This window comes from Castor canadensis, chromosome 8, assembly GCF_047511655.1.
Source record: "Castor canadensis chromosome 8, mCasCan1.hap1v2, whole genome shotgun sequence".
NCBI lineage: Eukaryota > Metazoa > Chordata > Mammalia > Rodentia > Castoridae > Castor > Castor canadensis.
Window position 1 is genome coordinate 21679407 of NC_133393.1, and position 10763 is coordinate 21690169.

At 45.7% G+C, this 10763-nt stretch overlaps 1 protein-coding gene and 1 long non-coding RNA gene across 5 annotated transcripts in view; one reads left to right on the forward strand and one right to left on the reverse strand.

Moving 5' to 3' along the window:
- LOC141425649 (uncharacterized) overlaps positions 1–10763 on the forward strand; it is a 41285-nt gene that overhangs the window by 19397 nt on the left and 11125 nt on the right. For all 4 annotated transcript variants that reach the window (XR_012450679.1, XR_012450677.1, XR_012450678.1 and 1 more), the window contains exon 4: positions 381–494. This is a non-coding gene — a long non-coding RNA (uncharacterized lncRNA). The remainder of the gene's footprint in view (positions 1–380; positions 495–10763) is intronic.
- Zbtb9 (zinc finger and BTB domain containing 9) overlaps positions 1–10763 on the reverse strand; it is a 51469-nt gene that overhangs the window by 14035 nt on the left and 26671 nt on the right. The gene's annotated exons all lie outside the window — the stretch shown is intronic.

The following is a 10763-nucleotide window of genomic DNA, read 5'->3' on the forward strand; positions in this document are numbered from 1 at the left end:
TAGCAGTGTGGTCCAATTTCGGTTTAGCTGGGTGTAGTTTGTGAATCCTGGCAAGCTGCAGGGTCCCTGCTGATGAAAAGTGAGCTATTTCTGCTTCCGCTCTAGATTGGGTTCTGACAGCCCCCTCACAGGAAGAGGGCAGTGCTCCTGTGCTGAGTCCTTACACTAAGCCTCCTGGCACTTGTGATCTGTGCTCATCTTGAAGCTCTGCCCTCTGAGTTTTACTTCTCTGTCCTGATGTGGCTGTCCCCTTAGGAAGAGCCCTGCCTATTTGTGCTTTGCCAGTGAGCTGTGTAGTTGTTTGTGCAGCCATATCTGCTCACATAGACAAAAGGGCTACAGCAGGTTTGGGCTCATTTTCTTCCCTTTCCTGCTTTCAGTGCTATGAACAGAATTTCTTTTCCAACCTAATCTGACCAACTGGCTGGAACAAGGGGAAGCATCACAGGTGCCAAATCTGCAGGCTGCTGTGACAGAAGTCTTCATATGCACAGGTGAGCAAGGGGGGGGCCATGGGCACCCCCATCTCATGGCAACGCCTGCCCTGTACAACTTAGGATGCTGAAGAAAACCATGGCAGAAGACTGCTTTGAAAGAGTCCTTGTTTCTCTCTAAGCTACCAGGTGGAAATTTGCTTGAAACCTCCACATAAGCCCCCAAGGGGAACAAGTTCTTCTTCTCTGGCTTAGCAATTTGCACAGAGGAGGCCAGTGGCCTGATGCAGTGGCCTCTGACTGGCCTACCTGTCTGTGGTGAAGCAACCAAGACTTCGTCAGACTGCATTGTGTATCCCCAGTGTTTCATCCTGTCCTCTAGTCCCTTACTCTGCTTTACAATATGAGCAGCCTTCTCATCCATTTTGCTGGCCCTTGGAGGTTTGTTTGTAGTCCCAGTTGCTACCCTTACTGTGAAAGGTGGTGAAGAAAAGTACCACATACCACTGTCCTATTATTATTATTATCATCATCATCATCATCATCATTATTTTGGTGGTGCTGGTTTGAACTCAGAGTCTCTCGCTTGCTAGGCAGGTACTCTACTGCTTGAGCCATTCTGCCAGCCCCTCATTATTATCGGTTATTTTGTTCTTCTCAAATTGGTTTTTGCTCAGAATGGGAATCAGGCCATATTGGGACTTTTTTAAAATTTGTCTTGTTTTTGTTTTCTTAGACAGGGCTATGTAATCTAGACTGGCCTCAAACTTGTGATCCTCCTGCATTGGCCTCCTGAGTGCTGGGATTACAAGTGTATGCACCACACTGGGCTTCATGTTGTGTTTTAATTTGCTAGATGGTGAGAGCAGAACTGAGAAGGTGTTAACTCTACAGCAGGGATTTGGGAGGACCCTCAGGGTAGAGGAATGCTCTGGGAGAACTCCCAAAGGCCAGGCCCCAGAGACCCAATTTTGCAGCATTTTTTGAGTCTTAATAAATCACCAGCAGCCTGAAAAGAAAAGGATCCCTCAAGTATGGTAAGTACAGTATGGGATCAACTAGGAAGTTACATCTTCCTCCCTGTCAGAAAAAGCACAGAGGTTCACGGCTTACCCTTTCCTACAGTTCAGAAGATGTCCACTGGCAAAGAGTCTTGAGGATATGAGGTGTGTGAGAAAGTGCTGAGAAAGATTTGGGTTCTGCACATCTAAGCCTCGCGCCAGAGGCTGAGGTTGTCCACAGCAGAGAAGACCCGGCGTGTTAGCGGGGCACGTCCTCTAGCCCTAGCTCCTAGCTCCCAGCGTGTGGAGCCAGCCTCCTGAGCACTGAGAGTGTGGAGGTGGCTCCAGGGATCAGCCACTCACTGCTCCTCATCCATTCACAGTAGGAAAAGCTCCAGGGATGGAGCCAGTGTGAAAGAGCCTTCCAAGTCAGTGAGACCTTTCCTTTCACCAAAAGCATGCACTGGGAAAAGCACGGAAAAGCCTTCCTCGCAGGCCCCTATTGTTAATCAAGTGATCCACGTGGGAAAAAGCCATGCAGGACGCAAGGAATGCAGGGCTCATTTCAGAGCGGTCAGACCTCATCTGGGCAGTACGTGTGGAACTTTTATGTATTACACCACCTCGCATCCTCTGTAGAACTCACCCGGAGAAGCCCCTGAAAACACCGAGTGTGGCAGAGCCTCTGGGAATGGCCTCCTCAGGTGGTGTGTGTGGGAAGCCAGGAGTTAGTATCACATCACGAGTCCTTGTGCTCACCTCCTGGCACCTGTGATCTGTGCTCATCTTGAAGCTTTGCCCGCTGAGTTTCACTTCTCTGTCCTGACATGGCCATCCCCTTAGGGAGAGCCCTGCCTGTTTATGCTTTGCCAGTGAGCTGTGTAGCTGTTCATCCTAGGAGGAACCTCAGGAATGCCAAAGCTACAGGAAACCTTCAGCCATAACTAGAATCTCAGAGCCCATCAAAGAGTCTGCACTGCTAAGAGATACAGGAGCGCCAGGGTGGGAAGGCCTTCTCTAGGAATAGAATGTGCCCTTACTGATCACCGAGACTCTGCCCTGGGAGAGGCACTGACTGGGAGGGAGGAGGGAAGAAAGCTTACTGAGGACCATGGAGAACTTCTGGAGACCTTCCTAATTTGGTAAAGGTCCTAAGTGAGATGAGTGGGAAAGCAGAGAAAGATCACACTTTCCTGCACACACACCAAGGAGAGAAAAGTCTTTGCTTCATAGCTGATTGCCCCAAGGAGGGTTCTCAAGCTGATTCTATACAGCGCTGGACAATAACTGTCAGGCTGTGTGGACCATGCTGTCTTGTCTCAGCTCTGTGTTGGGGCTCGAAGTCAGCCACAGACAATCTGGATGTAGGTTCAGTAGCACTCTCTTTATAAGAACAGGTGGTCAGCTAGATTTGTCCATAGGCTGTACTTCAAGAACCCCTGTGCCAGAGTCAGAGAGGAGTCACCCTAGATTGGGCTCCTGCAAAGAAATTTGAGGAGAAGCAGGGCCTTCCAGCTTCTGAGGGGCCTGGTAGGAGATACATGAAAGGTTAGAGGCCTGGATTCTGATATCTGCAGGACTAGCATCCAGTCACTCAAAGGCCCCAGGCTTCTGTGAGAGGAGCAAGAGAATGTATTGCCTGTGCTTGGCAACCACAGTGGTGCTTTCCAGTGGTGATTCAGGTGGAAAGATTCACTCTTTCTCCAGTTAGTTGGTGAGCCAGGCCCAGTGCCAGCTTCCTGTAGAAGTGAGTTCAGGAGGGTCGTCCTGCAGCTGGTGGTTAGAGCTATGAGAGTGGAGAGAATGGTGGCTTCACTCAGAGAATTCATGAAGCTTGACCGGGAGCCTCCAACATTTAGACAACAAAGAAGTGAGGGATGCAGCACAGAGGATTGTGAAAATGTCCCATGAGGCAGGAATACTGTGGAGTCAGGAAGTCAGAAGGAAGGAAGCATCTCAAGAAATATGTGACCTTCAAGTGCAGTAGTGTCAGGGAAAGGACCTCTGGATTTGTCAAGGGTGGGTAGCTTAAAACAACAGATACATATTCTCCTGTGGTTCTGAAGGCTGGAAGTTAAATGTCAAGGTGCCAGGGGGCCACCACGCTCTAAAGGCCTTTTCTAGCTTCTGGTTATTCCTTTTCTAGTTGTCAACATTCCTTGGTTTTTGGCTGTGAAACTGTATATTCTCTGCCTCCATCTTCATGAGGTCTTCTCTCTCCTCTGTGTGTCTTCTTACACTTATCATTGGATTTTTGGCCACTCCGTAATCCAGAATGATCTCATTTTTGAATTCTTATAAATCATATCAGCAAATGCCCTTTTACCAAATCCATTCACATTCATAAGTCCCAGAAGTGGGTGTGGGGCACTATTCAATCCACTCCCGGTAGTGTCAAGTGAAGGAAGCCGGCATAGGGGAGTTGTGGAGAGAACAGGGCAGGAGTGTCAAGGTGTGGGGGGGAGGGAGGGTTGGCAGAAAGCAAACATGTCCAGAGCCAGAGGGTAAGACTGAGCCTACATGTGTGATGAAAACCTGGATTCCATGTACCAACTCAGCACCTGCCACACCCCCATATTCAGGGGCAGGGAGGAAGCTGTGATACAGCTTTTGCAATCATCCTTCTGGAATCCCTCATTGCAGTCCAATCAGCACATTCCTTCAGGGTCTCTAGGTGCTTAAAGGCCACAAAAGCTTGGCTGGCAGGAGAGTGGGTGGCATTGCCAAGACCAGTGGGCAGGAGGTACAAGAGAACAACCTCATGGTGGTCAGAGCTGCCTCCTGCCTCTCCCACTCCCCATGCCCAGGAAGCTAACTTCTAGCTGCTGTGCACTCAAATCTATTCCCTAGCTTTCTGTTCCTTAAGGCTGTAACATGGACTTCAGAAATAGGCTTACCTCAGGGCTGAGGCTATCTGTAAACCACTAACTGTAGTCCTCCCAATAGCCACTCTCACTTTTTCTTTTAGTGGTACTAGAGTTTGAACTCAGGGCCTCATGCTTTGCAAGGCAGGTGTTCGTTCTACCACCATCAGTCCTTTTTGGTTGGATACTTTTCAAAATAGAGTCTCACAAACTGTTTTCCCAGGGCTGGCTTCAAACTATGATCCTCCTGATCTCTGCTTCCTGAGTAGCTAGGATTACAGGTGTGAGACAACAGTGCCTGGCCCACCCTCACTTTTTCCACAAGAAACTTGTCCTCAGAGCCAAGCACAGTGGCATTTACCTGTAATCCCAGTTATGCAGGAGGCAGCCCAGGCAAAAGTGCAAGACCTTATCTGAAAAACAGCTAAAGCTAAAAGGGGGGAGGGATGCCATGCTTCCTCCCTGGACTTCTCCATAGGTTTGCCTCCTGGGCCTCCTCTGCTGTTACCTAGGTATCATTTGCCCTTACCTCTTCCAGCCAACCAAGCTGAAATGCTACAGGAGCTGACCCTGGTACTAGCATAGGCCTGTCTACCCTAGTCATCCTCCCCACATAGGATGAACTTCAAAACACCTTATGGAAGCAAACTTTTTTTTTTAAACAGTGTTGGGGATGTAACCTAGGGCTTTGTGCATGCTAGGCAAGCACCCCACCATTGAGCTGTATTTCCCGCCCAGAAGGAAACACTTTCTACTTTCTCATGTTACCCACACATACAGAAAGAGTTTATGCACAGTTTATCTGCAGATAAGATGGGCTGGCCCTGCTGTTCCTCAGGTTTTGTTTGTAATGGGATTACTACAGAGGCCCTTTCTATGTTATTACCTCTGGTTTGACCTTTCTTAAATAAACATTTTGTAATCAGACTGAAAAAGTGTTGAAAAATACCTGAGCTTTATTTGCTAGTCATTAGTTACCAATGTCTTTCAAGTAAGGTTTTCCAGGATTAGGGCTCTGCTCAGCTGTCCTTTCCAAAATATCTCTATTTCTTTCCTTTTCTTTTTCTTTCTTCAGTGCTGAGGATTGAACCCAGTGCATGTTAGGCAAGTGCTCTACCTCGCAAGCTCTAAATAAATAAGAGGTGCTCTACCTCTTATTTATTTACCATTTCATTTATTATTTTATTTTGAGACATGATCTTGTTTTGTAGCCTAGACTGGCTTGGAACTGGCAATCTTCCTGTCTCAGCCTCTCCAATGATGGGATTAACAAGTATGTGCAATCATGTCCAGCCCTCTTTTTTTTTTTTAAGTTTGACACAGATTAATAAATATTTCAACCTACTTTTGACTAGAGGTTGTAGAAAAAGTTTCTATCTAATCAAACAGTCTTTAGAAATTGAGGCCTAGTCTGAATGAGATGCCTGAAAAAGGTAGGAATATTTGAGAAGTAACAGTCTCATTGCCTATTGGTGTACCAATTGCAGAGCTTTTTCTAAGCATTGCTAGCTCTGAAGGGAAGGGATGTTCCCACAGCCAAGACCCTGTCTATAAGCAGTGGACTTCTGCAGGTGTGATGCTTCTCTCTGCTCTCCTCACACAGGACACTAGATGTGTACAGAAAATAAAAAGGGTCATTTTCCTTGCTGTTTAGAGGCAATTTAAAAGTAGGGAAACCCTGGAGATGTCGCAGACTTTTTTGCTTCCATCCTTCAGTTTTCTTTTATCCTGATTCTGTAGTTCTTTACATATTTGGATTCAGCTGTATTGTTAAGATAGGCAATTTCCCCGTCAGTTCCTTCTTTATTGCTAGTTCCTCCTTTACATGGGGTTTGATAGAGGTGTTTCTGAGGTGGTGGAAGGAACAGCATCCTAGGACTAGACTAAGCATTTTGAAGCGGCCGTTTCCTAGTGATCTTGGTATTCCAGCACTTGATGTCAATACATGATTGGATGAGGAGAGCATGAGTGGCGCCAGCTGTATCTTCACATACCCATAAAGCAGTCACCCCAGTGTCTGGTCTGCTCTGCCTCTTTCCTGGGCCAGGCTGAAGGAGGAGGTTACTGCTGGGTGCCCCCACACACGGGAGGACAGGTCACCCCTGTCTGAGAACAGTGGGGTGACCACCAGATAGGGCTCAGCAGCAGGCATGGGTGCACCTCCACATACTGCAGCTGTTCCCCACTGCCCAGGAACACACATGAGGAGAAGGGAGGGAGAGGCTCAGCAGGATAGCAGGCACCTCAGCCGGCTTGCAACATTGGGGGGAAGGTTTCCTTAGGAAATGTAACAAGGCTAACTTTAGAAACACTGACACCCCCCCACACAACCAAAGGGCCTGGGGCTGGGCAATCCCCACCATGCAGAGGGTGAGGTGGGCCACAGCGATTCATTCACCTCAAAACTGCAGGCATCCAGCCAGGGCGGAAGCAGGTTTATGAGCCCTGAAACCCTCTGAGATGTGAGAGAAGACATCTATAAAATCCAGAATTGCTAGAAAGCCACAGACTTGCTTCTCCAAACTGCTGAAAATAGAAAGAAGGAAGTGAAATTAATAGCTCTGGAGATGAGAGAGAAATAGGGCCATGTGTGCCTATCTTCAAAGTTAGAAAAAAAATAACCACATTGGAACACCTCATTTTCCAGGTGCTGAACTAAGAGAATTGCACTTATTATTTCATTTTATTCTCATAACAACCCACAAGGTGGGTATTACAATCTCGTCTTATCAGTGAGGAAATTCTCTAAGTCACTCCTCCCAAGTCACCTTGCTAAACCCAGTTCTAGCTGATCAAGAGTATAGGGATTAGTCACTCTGTCAGCCACCTTTTTGACTAAGGCCCACAATAAGAGATACATTTTAGATAATAATCCATTGCACATACATCTAATTTTTAACTGAAAGAGACCCTTACTACCTTTATAGTTCTCTGATTTATTTGTTGTTGCTGCTGGGGGTTGAATCTAGGATCTGGTGCATGCCAAGCATGTGCTCTGCCACTGAGCTACACCCCCAGCCCTCTCTGATATTTCTGTCCTACACATACTATTTTATTTAAAAAGAAATGCTGGTTATTAAGTTCACAATTCATTTTTGAGACAAGATTCCCCAGGCAGAGAAATACAACCTCTGCTTACCAGATTTGGAGAGGGCTTCACCAGGCTCCCCTAATTGCTTGGCGTGAAGGGCAGACAGTCACCTTGGTTAACTGTGATGATTCTAAGACCATCTTGATTATTTGTTTGCTTGCTTTTTTTGTTTGTTTTTTGGTGGTACTGGGGTTTGAACTCAGGGCCTTGCACTTGCTAGGCAAGTGCACTACCACTTGAGCCACACATCCAGCCCTTCTAGAGCATCTTGACATTCCTGGTCCTGATGAATTACATCCCAGCACAGTAAAAAATGTGCTTTGGAGAACTTTGGGGAAGTACCACAAGTGAAACTGTCAATGAATTATGAGCAATTAACAAGTAGTTATACAGGGAACTGCAACTGCATGCATTCACAAGGAACAATTCATACCACATTGATCTTCCCCCCTGCAGCCAGGTAGCACACATCTATAGTCCCAGCACTTGGGAGGCTGATGCAGGAAGATCCCTTAAGTATAGGAGTTCAAGGAAAACCTGAACAACATAGAAAGATCCAGAGAGAGACAGAGATGTATTAGTTCTATAGACATACACATTTGAATGTTAGCAAAGCATTTGGCTGATTTCCTGATAATAGCCCTAAAGATAACTTGCAAATGTGAGAGGCTTGTGGTGAATTAAGTGCCCTTATTTTGGGTTGATTGCCTGTCCCAAACAGAGAGCCAGGCCATGAGAGAATGCTGTGTAAACTAAAGTATGAGTTATAATTTATATCTTGTAGTTACTGCATCTGTCTCTTCACTAGTCTGTTCCCCCCTGTGCGAGTGGAGGAGACTTATTTCATTTGCTACCTCTAAGTCTCACCACTTGGCTCAGGGCGAGGCATATAGATGTTCCTCAATAAAACCTTGGAGGCATGTTATCCTCATTAATCACTACCTGCCTGGAAGAAGACTCCAGGGACCCAGTTAGAATGCTGGCCTTTGTGCTCTCATGTTCAGCATCCCTAACAGTTACTTGGACAGGGAAATGGATGACATATTTATCAAAGTTTTAGATGGCAAAAAACTGGGGCAGCTGAAGTACTGGATGACAGAATCAAGGTCCAAAAATAACAGCAGCCTGGAATGGTGGGCTGAATCAAGATGAGAAATAATAGAGATCCTTATTCTGCCTTTTAGTGTAAAGCCTAACTTCCTATGCACAGGATGAGGGTTATGTGTTTAACAGCAATACATATGAGGATCTTGTGTTTTTTATTGGAAGCCAGTGAATTAAGCAATTTAATAGGTACTTAGAAACTGCTTTTGCTGTAAATCACTGACTCCTCACTTTGGGCCCACAAGGTGACTAAAAACAGTATAAAAGCCTGGCATCTCTGCCTTCGTTTGTGTCTATCCCCTTTGGGTCAGATTTCTGTTCAACTCTGCACATAGGCATGTTAATTCACTGAAGGAGAGTCTGTCTTACCAATCTCATCAAAGCAGAATTCAAGGGAGAAGATCCAAAGATAAGAAAAACCAAGGTATTTTACTGTCAGCTTTTATAATATCCTGTTTCAGACCCCTCAGTCTCTAGTCATTGTCTTAAACTTGCAGTTACCTTGGATTCTAGGAGAGCAGAGCCTCACAGAGAGATCACCCCACATGGATCACCCCCTATAAATGGGAGCAATCAGTCATGGCTGGCCCTCCCACGCAGAAGTACTTATTTTTATGGGAACTAGATTATCCTCTCAAGCAAGAGAATTTCTTACCTTGCACAACCATTGCACAACCCATTCCAATTCTTCCTCTATTCAAACCTAAAACTCATGTCATACCTCAAAGATGGGCAGGAATGTTTGTCTGCCTCTTCCTAAAATGGCCATTCTGATTAAAATTCTTTCCTGCCTTTCACCATTACTTTTGCTGGTTTCTTTGGGGTGGGGTAAGTGTTTGGACCTGACATGTTGGAACTCCCAGAGTTGGGCCCTTGGCCTGAGACTCTGGTTACAGCAGCAGTGTGGTAAGGTAGCCAACACTGCAGACATAGACTGAAAATATGAGCTTAGGGAACAAAGAGGGAGGTAAGAATTCCCCTGCTTTGTACAGGTCAGATGACACTCTCCTGGTGGAGAGTGGCTGTTTCAAGGATGATGGAGAACAGTATGTTCAACTTGCCTCCTTCAAAATTAAGGAGTTCTGTTTAGTAAAGGACACCATAAATAAAGGTATAACGAACTAGGGAAAGGTATTAGAATGCATAAAATCTAGAAAAATGTATTAAAATATACAAAATCAACATAGAGTTAATATCTGAATATTTAATGAACACCGTAAAATCAGTAAGAGAAAGGCAGCAAACTCGGAGCAAAAAGGGGATAGGCAGACATTCCACAGAAGAGCAAACTTGAATTGATTGCTACCAATGTAAGAGAAGCTGAGCTTCACTGCTAATCAAGGAAATGCTAATTAAAACAACAGGACTTCCTCTTTCTGGTCGTAGCACTATAACTCTCTCTGAAAACAACTAAATAAGCTGAATCAAATGTTGAAAACATCCTCTAAGAATGACCAAATGGGACAGCATCCCTCTGTAGGCCACCAACACCAAGTGTGTTTGAAAGCCGCTCTCTCTCTCAAGGCCTTCTGCCCACCAGGAGGGTTGACCTTCATTTTGATGCCTCTTGAGTGGGTCTGCATCACAGCCCATCCTACCTCAAGAAGGAAGTTCGACAGACATCCCTATTCTCCCTGTAAGCTCAGGATGACAGTAAAGAAAGTGAGGACCATCCAACTCAGTAACAGCCTTGTTCTATGCTGGGGTTATCCAGGGAACCACAAGCCTTAACTTTGAACAACCTGAGACTGAGGATGCTCCCAAGCTCGTGTCTTGTGTAAACACAAATTCTCTGTGAAGGTAATTACTTTCATCCTGGCTTTCGAATTATTCCTACAAATATTCTTTCAAACATAATGATTAGCATATACACAAAGATAAATATAGGCACAAGGAAACTAGGCCGAGGGCACTGCCTGAGAAGCCCAATTTCTGTAGCTTCAATTCTCCAAATCTGATGCCTGCAGTAGGGGTGGCACCAAGTGTATGGCACACTGACAGTTATGTGCCCCCAGATTCAGGAATTGTGTTAGTGGGTGGGAGTGTGGGTGCATGTGTGTACCACTGGAGTGCTGGAAAGTTCTGCCTGGCAGAGTTAGTCTGTTTTTTTTTTTTGTTTATTTTGTTTTTTAAAATAATATTCTAATGAAAGCAGAGTTTTAGACCCCAGGTCCAAACTCCTGGGATTCCACATGTCAGGTCTGGCCCCTTGCTCCTAAACACCAAATGAAAAGAGCATGGTTCAGGGCAGAGAGATTTATTACACAGC